Source organism: Equus przewalskii, chromosome 13 (assembly GCF_037783145.1).
Source record: "Equus przewalskii isolate Varuska chromosome 13, EquPr2, whole genome shotgun sequence".
NCBI classification, from domain to species: Eukaryota; Metazoa; Chordata; class Mammalia; order Perissodactyla; family Equidae; genus Equus; species Equus przewalskii.
The window spans coordinates 36,230,505-36,257,451 of record NC_091843.1 but is presented as its reverse complement, the minus strand read 5'-3'; the positions used below and the strand labels follow the sequence as shown (position 1 = coordinate 36,257,451).

Here is a 26,947-nt window from a genome sequence, read left to right as displayed (position 1 = left end):
TTATGCCCTGGAACCAGATGATCTTTTCCTCAACATTTCTTTTATTGTTGGAGTCTAGTACTCCATAGGACTATTTATTAATTTGTTTCATTATTTTGACTGGAATTCACTCAGTCCTTACCTTTGATAATATTAATGTAATGTATAATATCACACTTCTGTGCAAATTTTGGATGTTCTAGCTTCCATATATCTTTCATCAGAGTCAAATGCGTTTTTTTCTTTTCTTTTTTTAATGAGGAGGATTGGCCCTGAGCTAACATCTGTTGCCAATCTTCCTCTTTTTTTTTTCCTCTTTTTTTTCTTTCTCTTTTTCTCCCCAAAGCCTCAGTACGTAGTTGTATATCCTAGTTGTAAGTCATTCTAGTTCCTCTGTGGGATGCCGCCACAGCATGGCTTGATGAGCCATGTATGTAGGTCCATGCCCAGGACCTGAATGGTTGCATCCTGGGCTGCCAAAGCGGAGCGCACAAACTTAACCACTTGGCCATGGGGCCAGCCCCCCAAATGTGTTTTTGAATCTCTCCAAAAGATTAAGAATCAGGGGCCGGCCCGATGGTGCAGTGGTTAAGTTCACACATTCTGCATGGGTGGCCCAGGGTTCACTGGTTCGGATCCTGGGTGCGAACATGGCGCCACTTGGCACGCCATGCTGTGGTAGGTATCCCACATATAAAGTGGAGGAAGATGGGCATGGATGTTAGCTCAGGGCCAGTCTTCCTCAGCAAAGGGAGGAGGATTGGCAGCAGTTAGCTCAGGGCTAATCTTGCTCAAAAAAAAAAAAAAAGATTAAGAATCATTGTCCTACCTCTTTAAACACTCTATTTTAATGTCACTAGATAACCTAATTACTTATTCTACAGAGAAAATAGAAATCTTATATGTAAATTCTTTGAGGGCTTTCAAAACAAAAACAAAACCACATAGCTGCCGTCTTTAAGAGTATTTGCTTTTATCAGAATTACTGAATCTTTTGAACAACCCTATGAGAATTCTGTTCTCCCCAGATTATATGAGAAAACAGAGACTTAGAGATGTAAACAAACTTGCCTGTGATTATATGGTTATGGTAGGAAGAGCCAGGATTCAGAGGCATGCAGTCTTGACTATAGAGCTGGCCATTGCTCCAAATTTACCTTAGTCATCACTTTTCTTCCCTCTTGTCTCTGGAGAAGCTCACTTTTCCCTTTGCGGAGCTAACTTTTGCTTTCCATCCTGTTCTTTGTTTCTGCCTGGTCCTTGCTTGCTAGTAATTGTCCCTGCTCCCTTAGTTCCAGTCTCTTCTCTAGTAACTCTCCTCAGCATCCAAACTATCCAAGATTTCCCCCATCCTAAAAAAAACAAAAAAACTTTTCAGCTCCCCTCCCTCACTAGAGCTAATTCCTTCCTTTTCTTCATCCCTCCCATCTCTGGCATTTCACTGCCAAAATTCTTGAAAGAATAGTCTATTCACTGTTCTGGGACTGTTTAGTAAGGTCACTGATCATTACTTAATTGCCAAATTCAGTGGATATCTCAGTTTTTATTTAACTTTTGTAACCATTAAGGTGGTTATCACGCATTTCCCTTAGCTTCTGATAAATTGCTGTCTCCTCCTTCCTCATTTCTAATGTTTCCCAACTTTATTAGAACACTTTTCAAACTAATATTATTGATGGATACAAATGAGTTCATGAAATAATGCACACTGGAATTAAAATTGACAGCACAGGGGCTGGCCTCATGGCCTAGTGGTTAAATTCAGTGTGTTCCACTTTGGTGACCCTGGTTCGGTTCCCAGGTACGGACCTACACCACTCCACTTGTCGGCAGCTGTGCTGTAGCAGTACCCCACATACAAAATAGAGGAAGATTGGCACAGATGTTAGCTCACAGTGAATCTTCCTCAACAACAACAAATAATAATAAAAATAAAATAAAATTGACAGCACAAATGGTGACAGGTAAATTCTTCAAAATGTATAGTCAAAATATCCTAATCACAAAATTAGGTAAATTATTTAAAAGCAAAATATATTAAGATGAAATATCATTCGTTGTCATTTTGTTATAAAGTAACAAACACTTTAAGAATAGTATTTTTCTTGTATAATAAAAGGGATCTTCATCAGGTTCTGTGTTAAATGTGTTATTGTATATTGTTTTCATTACAAAATTTGTTTGAAACAGGTGCACTGTAGCAAAAGAATCCAGACTACAATTTTGCAGTAGTCATGCAGTTAGGCTACTACCAACATTAATTGTCTCATGGACAGACAGGTCACCTGATTTAAAAAAAAAGAGAAGTCTATGCTTTGCTCATGTTTGTTTTAAAATTATCTGACTTCTTGGGTTTAAGAAGCAAAGGACTCTGCTTTTCATTTAAAACTTCGTATTCTAGCTATAAGTACATGGGTAATGAATTAGTATAGTAGAAATATTTAATATACAATAAGCTTTGATTAGATAACTTCTCAACTATGTATTGAATTATGACAAGAAGTAGGTTAGATCAGTGGAGTCAGATAGACAATGCCCATGGTTAAATGCTGTTTGCGCATCACAACACAGATGGACATCATTTGCTTTCTGGTATGCAAATTTCTTGAGGCACGTTATTGCTTTAAATCTACAGAGATATGTAGTACTTCTTGAAAACATGTATTAAACGTGGATAAAATATAGGACAAAGAATTACTGCTACCTTTATTCCTATGATACATATTAGTAGCTTATGAGAAATACTGTAATTGACAGTTCTAATTGATTCTTCTCAGAATCATTTTCCTTTAATCTGTGTGCTTTTCCTTATACAGAGAATGTCTTCTCACCCTACCCCTCCTCCGTCTGAATTCTTTATTCATCCTTGGAGACCCGACAGAAATGGCTTCTCTGTGAAGCCTGCCCCAGGCATGCAGGCAGTAGGGTTCCACTGTAGAACTGTTTTTTAGTATGTGGACATGATTGATTATTTCCGTCTCTAGACTGAGCTCTCCTGGACAAAGCCCCTGTCTTATTAGTTATATTCCTAGTGCATGATGCATAGTACGTACTCAATTTTTGCCCACAACATTCAGCAAGTGCCAGTGGCAAGTGGTGTGGTGGGAAAAAAATAGTAGGATTTTGGAGCCGCATTGCCTACTGAGTCATGTTCTAATCCTATGGCCTTAGGCAGGTCACTTCCCTGATTTTCTTTAGCCCCCATCTTCCTGGTCTGTGTAATGGGGATAGTGTCGCATACCCTGCAAGCCTGTTGTGAATGAGTAGGAAGAAAATATGGACTACATAAAAGGTAGTTTTTAGTGTTACTTGTCACTGTAACTTAACTGCCCAGTAATGTTGACCATGGAATTGGTAGAATCTTGAAATCTTAGGTCTCAGTGTTAAGTGTCTTTTTAGCATTTCACTTCATTGCCACCCCAATCAAAAAGAAAAAGAAAAAAAAAAATCCTGATGTTGTAAAAGTAATGTTTTATAACATTTCTAAATGGAAGAGGACTGAATTCCAAATTTTTTCTTTAACAAACTTCAACGTATTGTTACCTTAATATGTTTCTAGTACATCTGATATTTTTGTAGGTCTAGAAGTAAAAACAGTTCTCTTAACATTATCTTGTAATAGAAGTATCCGCTGCTGTCCTTTGAACACTTCTGCCCAACACCTGTAGAGCATCATGCCAATGAAAGTGGTAGCACTCCTTTGCCAGCTTCTTAGGGGCTTATATCAGATAAAAAATTTTGAAGTTAAGTTTTACAGAAGCCATGATGAAATCAGTTTAGAAGTAGACTTCTTAAAATAATAGTATACTAACAGGAATGGGTGATTCTCTTTAGATTAAATGTCCTCTTATTTATACCATCTATATTAGTTTCATAGGGCTTCTGTAATAAATTACCAAAAACTGAGTGGCTTAAAATAACAGAAATCTATTCTCTCTCAGTTCTAGAGGCCAAAAGTCGGAAATCAGTGTATCAGCAGGGCCACACTCCCTCTGGAGGCTCTATGGGATAATCTTTCCTTGCCTCTTCCAGCTTCTGGTGGCTGTTAGCTTCCTTCTTTGTGGCCACATGATTCCAGTCTCTGGCTTCATCCTCACATTACCTTCTCCTCTGAGTGTGTGTCTTCTCTTTTATCTATTATAAGGACACTTGATATTAAATTTAGGGCTCACTCAGGTTAATCCAGGGTGATCTTATCCCAAGATCCTTAATTTAATTACATCTGCAAAGACCCTTTTTCCAAATAAGATAACATTCACAGGTCCCAGGAATCAAGATGTGCCACATATCTTTTTGGGGACCATTCAATCCTATGTACCATCTAATCACCAAATTGTAATAAAATGACTGCTGTAATTGCCACTGGGCTTTTCTGGTTTGGCTTTTTCGTTTGTTTTGACGTTCTAAAATTTTGAAACAATCTCAAACATACAGAAAAGTTGCAAATATAGTACCTAGAACATTTTTTTCTCTAACTATTTTAGAGTAAGTTGTTAGTATGATGCCTCATCAACCCCAAATACTTTACTGTGTATTTCTTACAAACAAGGACATTCTGCTACATAATCACAATACAACCATCAATATTAGGAATTTCCATTGACATCTTACTGCCATCTAATCCTCAGACTCCTTTCAAGTTTTACCAGTTGTTCCAGTAATGTCCTTTATAGGAAAGGATCCAGTCCAGAGCTACACTGAATTTAGTTATCTATCTTTAGTCTCCTTAAATTCCTTAGCCTTTCCTTCACTTCATGACCTTGACACTTTTGAAAATTACAGTCCAGTTATTTTGCAGAATGTCCCTCAGTCTGGGTTTGTCTGATGTTTCTTCCTGATCAGATTTAGGTCATGCATCTTTTGCAGGAATGTCACAGAAGCAATACTGTGTCCCTCTCTTTGCATCCTATCAAGTAGTGCATGGTTTTGGTTGGATTCTTTTCACTGCATTATGTCAGGTGGTATGCACTTACAGTTTGACCCACTACTGAGAATTTTCACTTCTATCACTTGATTAAGGTGATGTCTATCCGAGTTTCCTCCTATAGAATTATTCTTTTTCCCTTTATGATGAATAAGTAATTTGTTGGGAGACACTTTGAGAATATGTACTTATCCTGTTTGTGTTATTTATCTATTGCTGCATAAGAAAGTACCCTGAAACTTAGCTGCTTAAAACAAGAAATATTTGTTATCACATAGTTTCTGAAGATCAGGAATCTGAGAATGGCTTATAGCTGGGTGGTTCTGGCTCAGGGTCTTTTTTGAGGTTGCAACGCAGCTGTTGCCTGGAGTTACAGTTCTCTGAAGGCTGGAGGATCCCCTTCCAGGCTTACTCCCATGGTTGTTGGCAGATCTCAGTTCCTTGGGGGTTGTTGGACTAACGGCTTCATTTCCTCTCCACCTGGGTCTCTATATAGGGCTGCCTCAGTGTGCTTGCTTCCCTCAGAGTGATCCAAGAGAGAGAGAGCGACCAAATGAAAGCCCACAGTATGTTTTATAGCCTAATCTCAGAAGCAGCATACCGTCACTTCTGCCATATTCTGTTGGTCTCAGATCCTCCCTGGTACAATGTGGGGGAGAGGACTACACAAGGGTGTGAATACTATAAGTAAAGGATCATTAGGAGCCATCTTGGAGTTTGGGTACCACACTGTTATTCAAAATTTTTAACTTTTTCATTTTTTTTTAATTAAGGTTATAAAAGTTAACATCCTTGTGAAATTACAGTTGTATATCGTTATGAGTCATGTTGTAGGTACACCACTTCACCCCTAGTGCCCTCCCCCCACCCCCCTTTCCCCTGGCAACCACCGATCAGTTCTCTTTGTCCATATGTTAACTACCACCTGTGAGTGGAGTCATACAGAGTTCGTCTTTCTCTGTCTGGCTTATTTCACTCAACATAATACTCTCAAGGTCTATCCATGTTGTTGTGAATGGGACAACTTTGTCCTTTTTTATGGCTGAGTAGTATTCCATTGTGTGTTATATATATATATATATATATATATATATATATATATATATACCACATCTTCTTTATCCAATCATCAGTTGCTGGGCACTTAGGTTGGTTCCATGACTTGGCTATGGTGTTAACTTTTTCATTTTTAACTTTATGTTTGTATGGACTCATCATTTCCTGTTTTATTTAGGTGGGTTTTAAAAAATTATCATTTATTTTAATGCTCAATATGTCCTGGATTTGCTTTTTTTCCTCCATCATTCTTTGAGCACTGCTTTATGTCCTGGCACAATAAGATGTTTCTGGCTTTTTCTTCTATTTTCCCTGCTCTAGCCCTGTAATCATCTATTTTTCCAAGGATCCCTAGTTCTTTTCAGTGGAGAATGGTATTTAGAAACTAAGATCTGAATGCTAGATGTGCTCGTTGCTCTTGGAATCTCACTACTTCCAAGCTTTCTCAGTATAATCAGTGGATGTAGCTAGGGAATATGTGTGTATGTGTACACACACACATATGTACACACATCTTCATGTATATTTACTTTTATCTCTATATATCACAATCATGAGTTAACACTGGTACTTCTAATTCCAGTCCAGTACCATTAGCTTATATTTCATCCTTTCAGTATTGGTATTTCTTTTCTGCCCATGAGAAACCTGGCTTCTGTTATCCTTAATATATTTACTCATTTGATTAGTTCTCCCGTATATAGTCAACCTCCCATTGCTGTGGCCTCCCTGCATAGATACCATTCTTGTTCCCCCATCCCATGGGGATACCCTTCTTAACTCTCTCCCGACTTGGACATCCTGCACTGGGTCATGCCCATCTACCCATGGATGCCCTCACTATTTAAAAAAAAAGGAAAAATAAAGGACTTCTTTTTGACATAAATATTGAGATAAAAACTATTTAAAATAATAATGTTAGTCATGTAGAACATTACTTAAAACAGATACAGTAAGTTCAGCCTAGTGTTTGTGACCACATAGCACTTTTCCAAGTTAGGGAGTATGACTTTTTTTTTTTTTTTTCTGAGGGAGATTCACCCTGAGCTAACATCCACTGCCAGTCTTCCTGTTTTCCTATGTGAGTTGCTGCCACAGCATGGCCACTGACAGATGAGTGGTGTAGGTCTGCACCTGGGAACCGAACCTGGGCCACGAAAGTGGAATGTGCCAAACTTGAGCACTAGGCCACCGGGGCTGGCCGTAGAATATGGCATTTTCTGTAGCCTATTCTTGGAGAAAAGTAAGACCATAATTTTAGTTTAGTGTTACTACTCTGAGACAATTTTGATAACTCTAGTAACCTGTATAAACTAGTCTCCGTTCTCAGAAATAGTTGGAAACAGCCATAATTAAAAGTCCTGAAATTTATCTTTTATAATGAAATAGTTTATGTATACACAGTATTTTAGATACTGATATGACCAACACCTGTGTACTTACTACCCAGCTTAAGATTCAGACCTACGTAATTTAGCTTTCGTTAAAGTTTAGTCAGGAGTGATGGCTTCTCTTGGTAATTTTTGAGCTTGGCATCTTTGTATATTTAGAAATATTCATGTTTTGATAAAGGTGCATTGTTGTAGGTGATGGGTAATTACTTTGTGAAACCTCCCCTACTTCGCCCATTGCATCAAGGCACTAATAATATCATCACTGAATTTAGTCGTAGGTCAGATTCCTGTCCATCGAGAGGTTATTTGTATATTTAAGCATTATGCTTCACTTATTGACTAGAAATAATAAAATCTGAAATTATTGAGCTTACCAAGAGTATATTATACGTGTTTGTGAGCTCTTTTTAAAATCGTGAATTGCCATGATATTTAGTATATCCGTTTCAAGGTTGATTTGAGACTTTCTCAAATGCTTAAAACACTGATTAAATTGGTTTAAAAGAGTTTAAATTCCTTTTCAAAAGAGAAATAGTTATACCCTTTATTTTCATCACTATAGGACAAATCTCTAATATATAAAATCTGTTTAACTTAAAGTGGTAATCCCAAAACATGCTTATGTAGTAAATTTCTTTTCAGTATATATGTCTTATTTTCGTTCATCTGTTGTTGAATCTGTAGATCTGGAAATTAAATTGTATGAAGTCACATGCAACGTTAATACAAGATGTAAAAAATTGTTCAGACTTTGAGGAACAACGTGAAGCTAATAGTGTTTATTGGCATTTGAACAGAAGCCTTTAGTTTCTTAGGTTGGACCATGAACATGACTTGATCTCTCATCTTAGAGCCTGAGATAGGACCACCAGTCTGTCACTCTTTTTACTTTTGTAGTCAGTATTTTCATTGTCTTCTAGCTTCCAGTATTGCTGGAAAGTCCAATACCGTTCTGATTCCTGATCCTGTATGTGTGACCGGTTTCCTTTCTGGAAGCTTACCTTGTCCCCAGTGTTCTGAAATTTCATTGTGTGTGGTGATGTAGGTCAATTTTCATTTATTTTGCTCAACGTTCAGTTGGTCTTTTTGAGCCAGAAATTCATGTCCTGAAGTTTTGAGAAATTTTCTAGTTATTTTGTTCATGGTTTCGTTAACTTCATTTTCTCTGTTCTCTCTTTTTTAAACTATTATTGAATGTTGGACTTCCTGGACTGGTCTCTCCTCTCTCCCCTCCCCCTTCTATCTATCTGGATTTGCCTTTCCTGGACATTTCATATAAATGAAATCATACAATATGTGACCTTTTGTGTCTGGCTTCCTTTGTTTAGCATGGTGTTTTCAAGGTTTATACAAGTTGTAGTATAATATCAGTACTTAATTCCTTTTTATGGCTTAATAATATTCCATTGTATGGATATACCACATTTTCTTTTTCCGTTCATCAGTTGATGGGCATTTGGGTTGTTTCCACTTTTTTTTTGCTGAGGAAGATTAGCTCTGAGCTAACATTTGTGCCAGTCTTCCTCCGCTTTATGTGTGGGTTGCTACCACAGCATGGCTGGTGAGTGGTGTAGATCCACACCCATGATCTGAACCCGAAAAGCCAGTCTGCCGAAGTGGAGCATGCCAAACTTAACCACTACACCATGAGACTGGCCCCTATTTCCACTTTTTAACTATGAAAAATAATACTGCTGTGAACACTTATTTTCAAATTTTTGTGTGAACATATGTTTTCATTCCTCTTGGATATGTAACTAAGAGTGGAATTGCTGGGTCATGTTGTAATTCTGTGTTTAACTTTTTGAGGAACTGTTGCTAAACTGTTTTCCAAACTGGCTGCACTATTTTACATTCCCACCAGCAATGTATGAGGGTTCTGGTTTCTCCACATCCTCACCAATGCTTGTTACTTCATTGATTATAGCTTTCGTAGTGACAAGTGTTATAGCATTGTGATTATGATTTGTGTTTCTCTAATGACTGAATGATCTCATTTCTCTAATGACTCAATGATGTTGAGCATCTCTTTGTGTGCTCCTTGGCCATCTATATATGTACTCTTTGGAAAAGTATTCATCCTTTGTGCATTTTAAAATTTGGTTGTCTTTTTATTGTTGAGGTGTAAGAATTCTTTATATATTCTACACCATTTACATATAGTAAACCATTATCAGTTATGTGATTTGCAAAATTCTTCTCCCATTTTGTGTATTGCTTTTCACTTTCTTCATGGAAGTACAGAAGTTTTAAATTTTGATGAAGTCCGATTTATCTAATTTTTTGTGTCTTGTGCTTTTTGTGTCGTATCTAAGAAGTCATTGCTTAATCCAAGGATATAAAGATTTACATTTATGTTTCCTTCTAAGAGTTTTTTTTGTTTTTTGTTTTGTGTGTGTGTGTTTTTTTTTTTGAGGAAGATTAGCCCTGAGCTAACATCTGCTGCCAATCCTCCTCTTATTGCTGAGGAAGACTGGCCCTGAGCTAACATCCGTGTCCATCTTCCTCCATTTTATACGTGGGACGCCTGCCACAGCATGACTTGCCAAGAGGTGCCATGTCGCACCCAGGATCCAAACTGGCGAACCCCAGGCCGCCAAAGTGGAACATGCATGCTTAACTGCTGCACCACTGGGCCAGCCCCCCTCCTAAGAGTTTTATAGTTTTAACTCTTAAATTTAGGTCTTTGATCTACTTTTTCCAGGTTTTTTTTATTGTTGTAAAATACATATAACATAGTTTACCATCTTAACCATTTTTAAATATACAGTTCAGTGGTATTAAGTACATTCATACTGTTGTGCAGCCATTACTCTTTTCATCTTTCACAACTGAAACTCTTTACCCATTGAACAGTAATTCCCCATCCCCTCTGCTCAGTCCCTGGCAACCACCATTCTACTTGCTGTCTCTGTGATTTTGACTAGGTTCTTCATATAAGTGGAATCACACAGTATTTATCTTTTTGTGACTGACTTCAATTAGCACAGTGTCCTCAAGTTTCATCCATGTTGTCAGAATTTCCTTCCTTTTTAAGGCTAAATAATATTCTATTAGGTAACACATACCACATTTTGCCTATCCATTCATCTGCTCATGGACACTTGGGTTGTTTACACGTTTTGGCTGTTCTGAATAAGGCTGCTATGAACATGAGTGTGCAAATATCTCTTCCAGACCTTGCTTTCAATTATTTGAGCATATGCCTAGAAGTGGAGTGGCTGGATCATATGGTAATTCTATTTTTAATATTTTGAAGGAGCTGCCATACTGTTTTCCATACTGGCTGTACCATTTTAAATGCCTACCAACAGTGCACAACGGTTCCAGTTTCTCCACATCCTCACCAACAGTTGTTATTTTCTGTTTTTGTTTGTTTCTTTTGATAGTAGCCATCCTGATGGGTGTGAGATGGTGGTCTTTGATACCTTTTAAGTCAGTTTTTGTATATGGTGTGAGGTAGATATCTAGTTCATCTTTTGCATGGGAATATACAGTTGTCCTAGCACCATTTGTTGAAAAGACTTGTTCTTTCCTCCACTGAATTGTTTTGGCAGCTGTGTCAAAAACCAATTGGTCATAGGTGTATGGATTCATTTCTGGACTCTCAAATCTATTCCATTGATCTATATGTTTATTCTTATGCCAGTACCTTACTGTCTTGAATACTATAGCTTTGTATTAGGTTTTGAAAACAGGAAGGTGAGTCCTCCAACTTTGTTGTTTTCCAAGATTGTTTTGACTCTTTGGGTCCCTTGGATTCCCTTATGAATTTTAGGATCAGCTTGTCATTTCTGTAAAAAAGAAAAAAAAAAAAGGCAGCTGTAATTTTGATAGAGATTGCGTGGAATCTGTAGATCAATTTGGGGAGTATTTGGACTAGTCCTCCTACATTTTCTTTTCTATTTTCCATCCTGTCTTTTATCTACTTTCTGGAAGACTTTCTCATTCTCAGAATATTTGTTTGTTTTAAGTATTTTGCTCTTGTTTCGTAGAAGCAATAGCTTCTCTTACCTTTAAGGATATTCATGATAGTTTGTCTTTTGTTTTGACTTTTTCTTCTCCCTGCGTGGTCTTTGTTTTCTCCTGCTTCTTTTTTTCTCCACATTGTTTTGGCTTTTATCTTTCATGTCGAAGATGAATTATCAGATGACTGATTCCTTCATTGTCAGTTGTCTATCCTTATTTAAGAGTAGGACACTAAAAAGCTGATTAAAAAGTCTGAGCATATGACAGTGAGACTTGGCAACTGTGAAATTCAATTTATGGTTTGCTGACTGGGCTCTTTCTCTGGATGAACCACTAATGTCAGTGAATTGTATTCTTTATCTTGTGCTGGTCAGATTTTCCTGAGAAGAACCTTTTAATCTCCTGCCTGGAAGGTACAGGCTAGGCTTCCAGTGTTCTCAGAACCACTGGGAACAAAGTGTGTATGTAAATGTTCGCTTAACCTTCCTGTTTTCCATATATCATCCTTACCCTTGACTGTGCTTAGTGTCTCTCAGTCTTGAGACCTTCTGTTTTATCCTCTCCAGAGAACAAACCTTCAGCCTGTTGCTTGGGGAGGTGGGGAGGGCGCACATTGGAGGAGTGCAGAGTCTGGGAAGTGATCTAGATGCCACTTTATTAGTTTTAAAGTTTTATCTTTATTAGTTTTAAGATTTTTATCCCTACACAATATGTAGTATTGTTTTGGATATTGTCAAAATTTACATAGATGTTATGGAAATGTGTGCATTTTAAAAAACATGCGTTTGGGGCCGGCCCCATGGCCAAGTGGTTAGTTCACACGAAGGCCCAGGGTTTGCATTTGGTTGATGACTTTTAAGTTTTTGTTAATATAGAGTTATCCCTCTTTTTTTTTCTTAACTTGTTTTGTTGAGTAAAGCAGATCCTTTGTCCTGTATACTGTCCCTCATTCTCTAGATATTGCTGATTGTATCCTCATCTACTTAAACAGATGTAAAAGTAGTCCTCCTGTGTTTAGCCCTACTTCCAGGAGTTGCTTGCACCGTCAACTTCTGAGCTTTGTAAATTTGGTTTCTTCTTGAATTTTTCCCACGAATTAGGATTCACCTTCTTGAGACTGCTAAGTCACTATCACTCATCAGTATGCTTTTTTAGCTTCCAAAAGTTTGTTGGTGTTGTCTCTTGTCGCATTCTTTGTACTTGTGGGTTTAAGCCTTTAAAAGAAAATTCTTTTGACGCTTCGTTTAAATAGGATTTGGGGAGAGTAAAAGTTATATGTTCAATTTGTCACTTTGCCTGAAGTCTGAGTTTCAATGGTTCTTCCTGTATATATTTCTAAATACATGCTGTAGTGTTATGCCAAAATTTATATTTCTAGGAATTGTAACTCTAAAGGAACAGGCACTACAAAAGTCATAAAATGCAGAACCTCTATGAGTCTATCTTTATGTAGCTGATGAAAATATTGGACATTTAGATATTTTAAAAATAGTTTGTGATTTTCTCCTAGATGAATACATAACATTTAAAAATGGCTGTCTTCTGGAGCTGACCCGGTGGCATAGCAGTTAAATTCACGTGCTCTGCTTTGGCGGCCTGGGGTTCACAGGTTTGGATCCTGGGCGTGGACCTACACACAGTTTATCAAGGCATGCTGTGGCAGCATCCCATGTGCACAATAGAGGAAGATTGGCACAGATATTAGCTCAGCAACAATCTTCCTCAAGTGAAAAGATTGGCAACAGATGTTAGCTCAGGGCCAGTCTTCCTCACACACACACACAGAAATAATAAAACAAAATAAAAATGGCTGTCTTCTAAATTTAGCTAAGGTGGACTAGCTTATTATTTACCTCATTTGGAGTTTTAGGTAAATATTTATACCTGCTGAGATTAAATATTGTTTGGTGTTGTAAGGAACTCTACACAGTATATTAGGATGTCAAATCTGAAAGGACATGGATCACTTGGAATAAACTACTTTTATCATGACTTTCCCCTCTTAGCAGTATTTTAAAATATTAGAACTATTTCTCTTGAAGGGGCTGGCCTTATGGCATAGTGGTTAAGTCCAGCGCGCTTCATTTCTGTGGCCTGGGTTCATGGGTTTGGATCTTGGGCACGACCTACATTCCTTGTCAAGCCATGCTGTGACGGTGACCCACATAATAAAATCGAGAAGATTGGTATGGGTGTTAGCTCAGAGCAACTCTTCCTCTCACACACACACACACACACACAAATTTCTCTTGGGCCAGTAGCTTTCAGTAACAGGGTAGTGGGTTTTGTTTTAATATTTAGGAGAATTAGAAATTTGTTATTGTTTTGCTGAGAAACTGCTCTGGTAATAATTATTGGAAGGATCTGTTATTCAGAGTCCTGTTTGGAGACTATCTAGGGGTATTTATCAGTTAGTTTTGCTCTATAACAAACGACTCCAAAACTAAGTGCCTTAAAACAGTGATGATTTAGGGGCCGGCCCCATGGCCGAGTGGTTAAGTTCATGCGCTCCACTTGGGCGGCCCAGGCTTTCGCCGGTTCAGTTCCTGGGCGTGGACCTGGCACTGGTCATTAAGCCATGCTGAAGTGGCATCCCACATGCCACAACTAGAAGGACCCGCAACTAAAAATATACAACCATGTACCAGGGGGCTTTGGGGAGAAAAAGGGAACATAAAAAATCTTAAAAAAAACCCAACAACAATGATTTATTATTTCTCAGGATTCTGTGGTTTGGCTAGGTGGTGTTGCTTCATGTGTTGTCAGCCAGGATCATTCCTGTGGCTGTATTCAGCAGGCATCAGGGTTAGAAGGTCCAAGCAGACCTCTCCCACATGTCTGGGGCTTTGATGCTGACTCTTGGCTGGAATGTGCACCCCCATCCCCTAAATGGTCTTTCCAGCAAGATAGCCTGGACAGCCTATATGGTAACTGAGAGCTCTAAGAAAAGCTGTCAAGCCTCTTAAATGCTAGACTTGTAACTGACAGTGTCTTATTTGCTTCATTCTTTTGGTCAGGCAACACTCAAGGCAGCCTGGATTCAAGGGGAAGGGAAATAGTCTACTTCTTGATAAGAGGAGTGGTATGTTCTTAGAGGGAGAGGAGAAATTGTTAGCAGCCATCTTTGGAATTATTTACTGCAGGAGAAATTGTAGTAAATTTTGTCCTTTTTTTTGTTAATCGTGGTAACATTGGTTTATAACATTATATGTAAATTTTGTCAATAACATATTTACCTCTTGGATAAGGTTATATGTTATAAATTTAATTTTGTGGTAGAATTTTGCTTCTTTGGATTCATTAAAAACAATTCCAGTGGTTGAGTAATGTTATATTAACATTTTTTCCAAATGTTAATTCAGAAAAGTTTTTAGAGGATTTGTTTGGCCAGTGATTAGGAGGAGGGAAGAAATGGAGGAAGAGGGAGGAAGGGAAAGGCTTGTTAGATGTGAAACCTAAGAATGTGATTGTTGTGATTGTTTTGAGAAGTAAGTGTAGCCATTTATTTAGGGCCAGGTCTTTTCCTGTCAGAATAACTTCCTAAATTGCTTTATTTTTTTCCTCTTTTTTTCCCTCAGCTTTATTGAGATATAATTGACATAGAACATTATGTAAGTTTAAGGTATATAGTGTTGATTTGATACCCTTACATATTACAAGATGATTACCACCATAATTACCATTTCTCTTCTGTGGTGAGAACATGTAAGATCTCCTCTCGTAACAAGTTTCAAGTATATAACACAGTATTATTAGCTATAATCACCATGCTGTACAGTAGATCTTATTCATCTTATAGCTGGAAGTTTGTACTCTTTGACCACCATCTCCGCATTTCCCCATCCCTTCTTAAGTTGCTTTGTTTACTTTGCCTAGTGTTGGGAGACTAAGGAAAAGGAATTAAGATAAAAGATATTAGGATGTAAATGTTCTAAAAAAGACACATATGTACTGGGATTAAACTCTTTCTTTCTTGTAGCATTAAAATGTAATCACTAGGCTCTTGAGTTTTTACCTTGTATTCCTTGTTTTTTCTGTAAGACTTTAAAAGCCTACAGACCAGAGAGGTGGCTATCTTCTTGGTTGCCTGTCTGTTCTGGAAAGTGTCAGATAACATTGAGTCACAGGAAAAAGAATTTCATACTACTAGCCATGTTCCTAATGAGACTCTCACTTAACTCATGGTCTTGATAGCATACATATATTAAGAAACTTGAGGCTGTCTGTGCTGGTTTTTTTAAATTAACTTTTTAGTTGAGGTAACATTGGTTTATAACGTATAAATTTTAGGTGTACATCATTATATTTTGACTTCTGTATAGACTAAATTGTGTTCACCACCGAAAGTCTAGTTGCTATCTGTTACCATTCAAATTGCCCTTTTACTCTTTCTCCCCCGTAACCATCAGTCTTTTCTATCTATGCTTTTTTTATCTTCCACATGTGAGTGAAATCATATGGTATTTGTCTTTCTCTGACTTATTTTGCTTAGCATAATACCCTCAGGGTCCATCTATGTTGTCCCAAATTGCAAGGTTTCATCCTTATTTATGGCCGAGTAGTATTCCTGTGTGTGTGTACCACATCTTCTTTATCCTTTCATCCATTGATGGGCACTTTGGTTGTTTCCAAGTCTTGGCTATTGTGAATAATGCCGCAGTGAACATAGAGGTGCATATATCTTTTCAAATCTAGTGTTTTTGTGTTCTTTGGATAAATACCCAGAAGTGGAATAGCTGGATCATATGGTAGTTTTATTTTTAATGTTCTGAGGAATCTTCGTACTGTTTTCTATAGTGGTTACACCAGTTTACATTCCCAGCAGCAGTGTATGAGTGTTCTCTCTTCTCCACATCCTCTCCAACACTTGTTATTTATTGCCTCTTTAATAATAGCCATTCTGACAGACGCAAGGTGATATTTCATTGTGGTTTTGATTTGCATTTCTGTAGTAATTAGTGCTGTTGACTATCTTTTCATGTGCCTGTTGGCCATCTGTAGATCTTCTTTGGAAAAATGTCTGTTTAGATCCTCTGCCCATTTTTTAATCAGATTGTTTGTTGAGTTGAGTGAGTTCTTTATATGTTTTGGATAGTAACTCCTTACTGGATATATGATTTGCAAATATCTTCTCCCAGTTGGTAGGTTGTCTTTTCGTTTTGTTGATGGTTTTTTTTTGCTGTGCAGAAGCTGTTTAGTTTGATGTAGTCTTATTTGTTTATTTTTCTTTTGTTTATCTTGCCTGAGGACACATAATATTCAAAAAGATATGCTAAGACTACTGTCAAAGAGCGTACTGTCTATATTTTCTTAAGAGTTTTATGGTTTCAGGTCTTACATTCAAGTTTTTGATCCATTTTGAGTTAATTTTTGTGTATGGTGTAAGATAATGGTCTACTTTCGTTCTTTTGCATATGGCTGTCCAGTTTTCCCAACACCGTTTATTAAAGAGACTATGTGCTTTTTTTTTTAACTTGATTCATAATATTTTCATACTTTTTCTATTGTCATCCTGAAGAACAGCTTCTCTGCTTGTCAACTCCTCTTTGTTAATTTCAGAAATGCTCTCAGAATCCTGAAGTAGCACCACTGTAATGATTATATGGATTAAACATTCCCTGTATGTTAATTGGTCAGATCTTATTAAAAACTAGTTATGAGAGCTATGCTTTGTTCTTAATATCAGGAAGTGTAAAGTGTTGAAACAGATAATACTCGTCGGTGCCAAACCTTGCCCCAGCCTGACTGTGGGCTTAATTTTCTGATTGGGTCTCCCCCAACCCTTGCTGCAAATAAAGTGAAAGTCCTTTTAGAGTGTGAATTTCATCATAGAAAAACAAAAACTCTTCATTTTTCTTATTGTCATGGTACTATAATATCTTCCCCACAAAATGCGTTTCTTACTGTGTAGAAGATACTTGATTAGATGGCATCTCAGGTGATTTCAATGTGGACAGAGGGCTCCTATCTTTGAGCTTGCATAAAATGTTAATTTTGAGAAGACATTTATTCAGATATATCTATTTGCACTTTTGTCAATATTGTCTAGTGTCCAGTTTTGAAAGTTTGTTCCAGAGAGACACAGAAATCTTTTTCTGTCAGTTGGTGTTTTGAATGATTGTTCTGAAATATAATCCTGGGCCTGAGACTTGGTTTGGGCTTTTTTTTTTCCCCCACTTAAATTGTGTTTTCTGTGCTTTGATTCATCACCTGAGACAGCTTTGCATCTATGTAGCCAGTCTTCTAGCATAGTAAAATTTAACAGCTTACTTGACTATTGGTCACCTATTTTATATCATAGAGATTGTCGGTCTGTAGGAAGACTGATTTAACTGTGGGCGGGGTCATCATTTTGCACTCCCTAGGTTAGTGTTGGAGAACTTGTGAAACAGAAACTGTGCTTTGGAAAAGAGATGAGTAAAGTCCATGAGAGGTATTACTTTTAGGTTTCAAGGATTTACAGTTCTAGGTTAACAGTTTTTATATGTTTCACAATGTCAGAGTACTAAAACTTAACCATAGGCTACTTATTAAAAATAGTACTTGCAGGTTTTTTAGGGAATAGGGGCATAATTTTACAGGTTATAATGGGAAACAGGATGGCATTTTTACCTCTTTGAGGTCCCCATTATCCTGCCACTTTAATTAGCAAAGAAGCATACCAAGATAATGATATTAACATTAATTTATTTTCCCATTTTCTCAAGCTTGGGACTATAGTTAATAGTGATTAGTGTTAAGGAAGAGTGTAGCAGTGATCCTTGACAAAAATAAGTTCTTTAGGTTTCTAGTTTGCTATGTAGTTGTTAACTGAGGTAGAATCCGCTGGTGTAGAAGATCCTGGTTACCCAAATACCAGGAAGGGAGTTTTTTTCTTAGCATTTCAGTATTTTCTGTGGAGCTTAGTGAGTGATAAAATCTTTTGGCGTAGGTACTCCACCATCTGTCTATTAGCACATAGACTCTTCCCATCTACCTGGCTGTGTGCCACCCTCATTTTGGACATAGAGTGTTGAAGAGCATTGACCATTGCTTTAGTGACAGAAAGGAGAGGGAATTTCAGATCCTGACAGAGACCCTGTGTGGAGTCTAATCTTCCCTGAGAGTTCATCAGCTCCAGGAGTTGTTAGCAAGGAACAGCTGTTTGCCTGTTTTGCTCTTGGTACCCCCCCTCCCTAATATTTTTGTCCTCCCACTTAATACAGAAGTACTCTTCTAAAAGAGTTGTGATTTTCCATCCTAATTCTTTCATTTACTTAATCATCTTCTACTTTGACCCCGATTGCCAAAGTTCTAAATTTGTACTTTGTTAGGTATATGATCCCATGGGTGTAGTGTCAGAGAATATTACTGCCTTCCCAAGTACCTTGCTTCATTGACTCCAAGGTGCCATCAATTGAAAGATAGATGTACTGTTATTGTATGTACTACTAAAAAAGAAAATATACTGCCAATTAAGCTGACATGCCATTAAGTATAATATACAGTTAGATTTCAGGTATATTAAAAAAAGTATCTTAGAATTAATGAAAGATGGTGTTATCTTTCTCTAGGTACTTACAGTTACTGTGTATAATTGTAACTATCTCTTCTTCAACAGGTGTTTACTGAGTGTTTCCCATGGGCCGGGCACTGTGCACAAAGCTAGAGGTCAGGTCCCTATTAGTCACTGGGTCAAGAGATAGTACATAATCACACAGATAAATATGAACTATGCTGAATTGTTAAGGTAACTTGTACTTTTCTGTCATAGTACTCAACAGTAAATCGAGTGGAAATGGGGGAGAAGGGCTTTTGGAAGCCCCCCTCTAAAGGCAGTACTTAAGCGAAACCTAAAGGTGCATGGAGGGAGGGTAGTGCAGAGCGTATTCCAGGCAAACTGTTTCTAGATTTCTTGGACTGGTTGAAATTAAAAAGCTAATGAATTAAGAAAAAAAAAGTTTTGAAATGAGTAAACGATAGTTCATATCAGTAAAATAAAGTCTAGGAAACGTTCTTGATCTTCAATAATAAACAGTATTGTCTTAAATTAGAACATTTCCATCTAAGTGGTTGCTGCTGAAGTGCTCGAAGAAACTCCTTGTTCTCTAGTGTTATCTAGTCTCACCCAAAAATGTTCTATTCAGGTTCAGTAATTAGATCTTAATATATTCTGTATGTCATTGTAGACTAACTTTTTGTTTTCTGACACTATATGTGATTAGGCTAGATGGATTGGACTTCCCCTTAGTTGTTTATGTGCTTTTGTTTATCTTCCCATTTGCAAGTGTGTCAGCACCAGTTCTGCTTGGTGCTGTGCTAGGCATTCATCCATACATGCTGGCATTTGAATACCTCTTATGTTCCAGTCTCTGGGAAATGCAGTAAAGAATATGATAGGGGCCGGCCTGCTGGCTCAGCAGTTAAGTGTGCATGTTCCGCTTCGGTGGCCCAGGGTTCGCCAGTTCAGATCCCAGGTGCGAACATGGCACTGCTTGGCAAGCCATGCTGTGGTAGGCGTCCCACATATAAAATGGAGGAAGATGGGCACAGATGTTAGCTCAGGGCCAGTCTTTCTCAGCAAAAAGAGGAGGACTGGCAGCAGACGTTAGCTCAGAGCTAATCTTCCTCAAAAAAAAAAAAAAGAATATGCTATACCTTGTCTCTCACTAAAGGAATTTATAATTAAGCATTCAAGGAGTAGAGGTGAGGGTATACAGAAATTAACTTTTGATAGTTGTGGATAAAAAATTGAACATGAAATATTATACAGTACTATATATGATACTAGATTTATATGGAATGGTTAATTAATAATATAGCTGCTTCGAGAAAGAAGGATCACTTTGGGAATAAAAAAGATTTTTTTCATCCTAAAACAGCAGTATCTGAACACTAATCTTTGCAGTTGGAAGTATTCAGTGTTGATGTGTTTTAAAAACATAACTGCTATTGTGAAGATAGACAAATGTAAACTGAAGTCTGGCCTTTTTAAAAACAACTTTTAACCTCAGGTTTATAATTGGGTTAATTATATGCATTGTCAGAATTTCATATTGGTTTCTCCTTTGTGAAACTTTAAGCATGCCAAACAAATTTGAGTGCCTTATAACTCAACTGTAACTTACTTTATAGAAATATCTTAAAAGTCTTAACTCACTAACTTTTGTTTAAGACTTCTGTTCCAGTAGTTGACTTTTTCTGCTTGCCAAATGGTGATAGACCTCATTATTCTCTGACTTCCTGATTGTACACTCTCCTCCACTTTATTAAAATGTAGCCCTGGCTGTGTAATTAAGGTCAATAATGAGTCTAAAGAAAGAATTTTCTTTAAAATCCTATAAAATCTTTAAAATTTTTGAATTCCTTATTTTACCTTAAGGTTTTCAGGATCTCCTTTGTTACACAGAATTTTAGATTATATTTACTTTATAAATATAAATACAATAAGGTACTTTGCTTAGCTTTACTTGGTGGGTTGTGATATAGATAGTATAAACTTTCAGTATTTATGTAAATTTTTTAGTATAATAGGATTATATAAATGACAGGTTTTGCTAATATCTTTATATAGCATATCATTTTCCTTTTAAAAGGTATATGCTTCATGAGAAAAATATTTTGTCCCTTTTTAACTTTTTGAAAAACTACTTTAAGCCAAAAACACATCAGCTATATGTTTGATCACTACTGGAAGCTATCACCATTGTCAGACAAATAGCAGTTGTAAGGATTTCCTGGAACTTAAAGTAACTTTTTCAAGAAATCCCTGTCTCTGAAAATTAACAGAAACATGTAATCTGCTTTGGAAAGGGAATTTATCTTGTATTAACCATATCTGAAAAGGAACTCATATATGAGCTTTCTTTTGCAATAAACATTCTCTTAAAACACTTTGAGCACAACATTATGAATATATTTAATACCACTGAACTGTATACTTAAAAATGGATAAGATGGCAAATCTTATGTTATGGGTACTTACTACAATTAAAAAAAGTTGAAAAAATTACTTGGAAGTAATTTATAGCCTAGAGGGAGGAAACAAGATATAGATATGAGAAATAACACAGGACAGAGTTTAACAATGCTGCATAGATTTCTCTGTCATGTTTGAGAGGCTTTTATCCTAAAACAGTAACATTTCTTTGTCTAGGATAAGAAATGTTTTTTTGGTTTCTCCGTTCTTATTTCTGACTTTCTCATAGACATTAGACATTTTGTGACAATAAAATCTGTCACAGAAGAAGGTGGCATAGGAAGAATGGACCAAGGAAAGAGGCATAGCCTGGTTCTGTGTCCAAACAATAGTGTTTTCTTTATGCAGGACTTTAGAATCTTGAATATTCTTATAATTATGTGGATTATAACGTTTCCCAAATTTATTTGACTCCTGAACCCCATAACAGAACCATGCTGTATAAATTTCTGTTTTAGTTTAACTTCCTTGTTTTATAGATGTGAAAACTCTGATCTGGAGAAGTTGAATGACTTGCTTAAAGTTACCTAAGAGCAGAATAATGAGAAAACATCAGAGAATATTGAGTTAGAAAACCTGGATTCTGCCTCTTGCTCCTACTGATATCAGCAAGAACATTAACAGGTTATAGAATAACAGTTATCCTTATGGAAACTGATTTTCGTTAATATACTTACACGTGAGATGGTTAGTTTTTAATATTTGCAGCATAAAAATCTCCATACAGTTTTTGGTAGAACCAATTATTGAAGTGAAGGACATCTAGAATTTTTTATAAACTTAGAAAATAGCCATCCATTTAGACATTTAGAAGAAATTTCCTCTTTAATAATTTGAAACATCTCAGTTTACTAAATAGTACATAAGTTGTATGAAACACCTGTAGAGTTGACAAGAAAATTATAATTAAAAAGGTGTTTCCCTCAAACACCAACACATTTTCTGGTGATACCCAAGAAACATATATCCCAGATTTCTATAGTAGAAGAGGATAATGAAAGTCTTCTTGGACATTTGATGATTTTTGGCAAGAAATGTACTGCTGATCTGGGCCTGAAGAAGGATTATGAAATGGTGGTGAATGACGGTTCAGATGGGGGACACTGTCTATCATGTTTATCTCCGTGTTCTTGGAGGTCGGCAGATGAATTGGCCTCATGGTTAAGCATGTTTTAAGGATGATTTTCCCTTCTCTAGGCAATGATCAAGTTTGCAACTTCCAGTGTGTTATCACTACACTTTTTTTTTGGCTTGCATGTATGCGTTGAGGAAATAATGGTAAAAACCCATCATAATACAAGGCATTGTTGCATGGTCAAAAAGAGTGGAGGTGGTACTTTTTAAATTGAAGAAGTGTTTACCTAGAAAAGTTCAGGTGTGTACAAGAATAAGTAAGAATATTTACAAAACATTGTAATAGTGAAAAACAGAAAATAAACGTCCATCAACGGAAGAAAGGAACTGTTGTGGTTTAGACATTGAGTAGCAAAATAAACAGCAGTAAAAAGGAATAAAACTAGATCTACTTGTGTATCTTCGTGGAAAAATAGCTCAATATGTTGAGGGAAACGCAAAGTATAGAAGAATACATGCCATGTGACACTTTTTAAATAAAAGGTAAAAATCATAACAAGATTACCTTGTTTGTGGACACATAGAAAAGTATAAAAGAATGCAAGAAAATGATAAACACTAAGTTCAGGATAATCATTAGTTCACGGAGGATACAGGGGCCTTCATAAAGTTAATATGGCAATGTTAAGATTGGGCTGGGGCCAGCCCGGTGGCGCAGTAGTTAAGTTCACATGTTCTGCTTCGGCGGCCCGGGGTTCGCCACTTTCGATCCCCAATGTGGATCTACACACCGCTTGTCAAGCCATGCTGTGGCAGGCGTCCCACATATAAAGTAGAGGAAGATGGGCACAGATGTTAGCTCAGGGCCAGTCTTCCTCAGCAAAAAAGAGGAGGATTGGCAGCAGATGTTAGTTCAGGGCTAATCTTCCTTGGGGAAAAAAGAAGTAATACACATTTCAGTGTGTATCATAATTTCCTGGGGGGCTTGTTAAAACCACCTTGTTAAGCTACACTCCAGAGTTTCTGATTCAGTAGGTATGATTAGAGCCTGAGAATTTGCATTTCTAATAAGTTTTCTTGTGATACTGATGCTGCTATGCAAGAACCTCATTTTTAAGAACTATTACTTGTTTAGCTGTTCTTTCTTTGCAGTTCAATCATCCTAAAGGAGATTCAGCTTAATTTCCTGGGCAATATATAGATTCTCAGACAGTCTAACTTGTACATTTCTAATATTTTAGATCCAGATTAAAGAAGTATGGTACAGTAGAACACCTTGTCCTTACTCTGCTAATTACTAATAACATATCTTCCTTGGGTTAGAAGATACTTTATATCTTATTTTCTTACAAAATTGGGAATTGGTCTAAGTGATTTCTTCTGACTTTGAAATTATAATTCTGTGAATCATAATGTCTGCTTAAATCTTTTCATATCCTGATTATCACCACCAAAGATCCTTGATTTATATAGCAATATTCAGAACTATTAAAACTCAACTTTAGAACCATTTTTCTATGAAATTAATTATAACCTCTCATTTTCCCATCTTGTTTCTTTGACCTTATGCTATAGGGTGAGGACCAAAATAGTGAAACAAATCTCTATTCCATGCCACAGATCTGTATTTTGTTTCATAATTGTTAAGACTGTGGGGAAAGAGGGTTATTTAAAAATGGCTAATGGAAGGATTAATTTTTACCAACTAATGGCCTAGCTAGAGTACTTAAGGATACAGTGAAAGAAAAATCTACATATCCCTTGCAGGAGCCCCTCCCCTCATAGAGTTAGGAAGGTTCATTTCTCTTTGCTGTAGTTCTATGATAGAAATATCTGAGCCTTTCAGAGGTTTTAGTGTTCTATTTTATTTGATAGTGGTCCATTTTAAATAAGGGCTAATCCTTTGGAAAATAGATATTCTTAAGGAATAATATAAGGCACTGTTATTATCCCTGTGTATCTCTTCATTGGAAATCATATCCCTGAGCCAAAAAAGATAGTAGTAGGAAATGTGTTAAAAAGTTCATAGTGAATTAAACTTTACCTGAAAAAAATTGTTAGAAGGTTTTGGGGCTGATTGAACTAAGATGAGAAACACTTAGGAAAGTTTCAGAGAATCAAAATTGTTTATAACCCTTAATCTTTAAAAATATCAGTTCTGCTGTATACCTAGAAACAAGTGGAGTATACAGCATCAAAGAAATTTTTTAAATTGAGAACTGTTCAGTAAAATCCATAGTTTACTCCCAAAATAAGACCTTTATTCTGTTTTTTTAGACTTCAAGGAAAGTTGGAGCATAAAATCTTTTTAGAAAGTAAGGATTCTCTATCTGAACTGGCCAAGTCCCCTCCTCTCTTTTCTTCTAAATTTAGTTGTATTTACTTTATTTCTTTATTGCATTTGCTACAGAAAAATTCCTTGGTTTTGGGTTTTGTCCTAGCCCTACTCTCAACCCAATAATGTATAATTTACTATTTCATATATAAGACAAATCTCAATACTGTTTCTTTTAAAATAAAAAGTTAAAGAAATTAACGTATATAACTGTACAATAGGTGTAAAGCCAAATGATAAAGCCAACTGTTAAACAAAAAAACAGCCTCATACATTAGGGCACCTTTTCTGCCCAAGTGATCCATCTAGATTAGTAACTTTATTAAATTTCAAGATTCAACTTCAGTTTTCATCTTGGTGCAGAGACATCAAATTTTGGAGCTTCTATTCAGTCTTAACTGGGTTTTCACTATTTTGATTACCCTCCAGATGGTTACAACTTTTAATAGCTATTTTATTTTAATCCAAATTTACAGCCAGAACTGGTAATTTATTTTTCAAATATGCAATAAAAATATACTTGTTATAAAATTTAAAAGATATAAAAGGAATATACACAGTTCCCCTTCTGACCCCCAAAGCAAGCTTTCCTTCCTGAAAGCAAGTACTGTTAACTAGTTTCTTGTGCATTCTTCAGAGGTATTTTATGCATATACAAAGATGGATGGATGGATGCTTTTTTAAATAAACAACTTTGAGATATAATATACAATAAAATTAAAGAATTTTAAGTATACATTTTGAGTTTTGATAGGTATACACACAGTTGTACATATCTACCAAAATCATGATATAGAACATTTCCATCACCGTCCAAATTTTCCTCATGTCCCTTTGTAGTTAGTTAATCCTCTCCAACTCCCTCCAGCCCCTGAAACTATTGATCTGCTTTCTGTCACTGTAAGTTTGCCTTTTTTAGAATGTCATATCAATGGACTCATACAGAATGTCTGACTTCTTTAATCACTTAGCATTATGCTTTTGAGATTCATCTGTATCATATAGGAGCCTTTTGAACCGAGAAAGTGCTGAGTGTGTCTATTAGCCTAAGTTTGGGTTAGGTTTTTAAAATTAATTATATCATACTGGTTCGTGAAATGGACTGATGGATCTTATATTCAGCTTAGGTAAGTCTTAGCTCTTGATGTCATTCAGAATGGAAAAAGGTGGCTTAATTTGAAAGGAGCAAAATATTAAGGATAAATCACAAGTAAAATTCCATTTAATGAACATGGCAGGACTTCAAAATAGCTTGTTCAATTCAAATTGTATTTTACTAGCAACCTATTAGTCAAAAGAAATAAACTTTTGTGGGTTTTTTTTTTTTTTTTGAGGAAGATTAGCCCTGAGCTAACATCTGCTGCCAATCCTCCTCTTTTTGCTGAGGAAGACTGGCCCTGAGCTAACATTCCTGCCCATCCTCCTCCACTTTATATATGGGACGCCTACCACAGCATGGCTTGCCAAGCGGTGCCATGTCTACACCCAGGATCCGAACCGGCAAACCCCAGGCAGCTGTAGTGGAACGTGCACACTCAACCGCTGCGCCACCAGGCCGGCCCCTAAACTTTTGTGTGTTAAATCAAGCAAGTATTCTTAGTTATATTGACCTGTATTACAAACATTTGGGAATGGGAACTGTACAATAGGTTATTTTTTTCTTGATGGGTAAGGAATCTCTGTTGTAGGGAGATACAAAATTCAAAAATTGAGGTACTTGAGAAAGTAGATATTGTTAAATCTTTATCTCATTCCCAGTGCTTTAAAAAAAAAACCCAAAACTTTATTTCTGTACTTTATGCTTTGTCCTCCAAGCTTACAGATAGGATAAAACAGAATAACTGATGTAACCAAAATGACTGATTGAATAAGTTAACTCAGAGGAAGGGACTTAGAGAAATAACTGTGCTCCAAATTTAAAAGTGTGTAATATTTGGAATATTAAATTCATACCTTTATGTAACTCATTAATAAGATTCTAGTTTTTATTCTACTTTTTAAATATTTGATTTTTCTGTTTTGACTGTTGTAGTTTTAAAATATAATCTAAAACTAATCCTTCTTCAGAGCTTGTTTTTATCTCAAATAACAAACCCAGGGAATAGGGAATATGGTATGATTTCCTGCCTTGTGGTTTTTCAGGCATCCCCACCCAGTAACAAATCTCAGATTTGTGGGCTCTTGTGTTAAAATAGCTAAGAAGCTGGCATCTGGTTGTAGACCATTACTACAGGTAGATCTGTCTCTGATTACAAAAC

At 36.5% G+C, this 26,947-nt stretch overlaps 1 protein-coding gene across 1 annotated transcript in view; it reads left to right on the top strand.

Moving 5' to 3' along the window:
- The window catches only part of UBE2D2 (ubiquitin conjugating enzyme E2 D2), a 47,780-nt gene that overhangs the window by 5,429 nt on the left and 15,404 nt on the right, over positions 1–26,947 (top strand). The gene's annotated exons all lie outside the window — the stretch shown is intronic.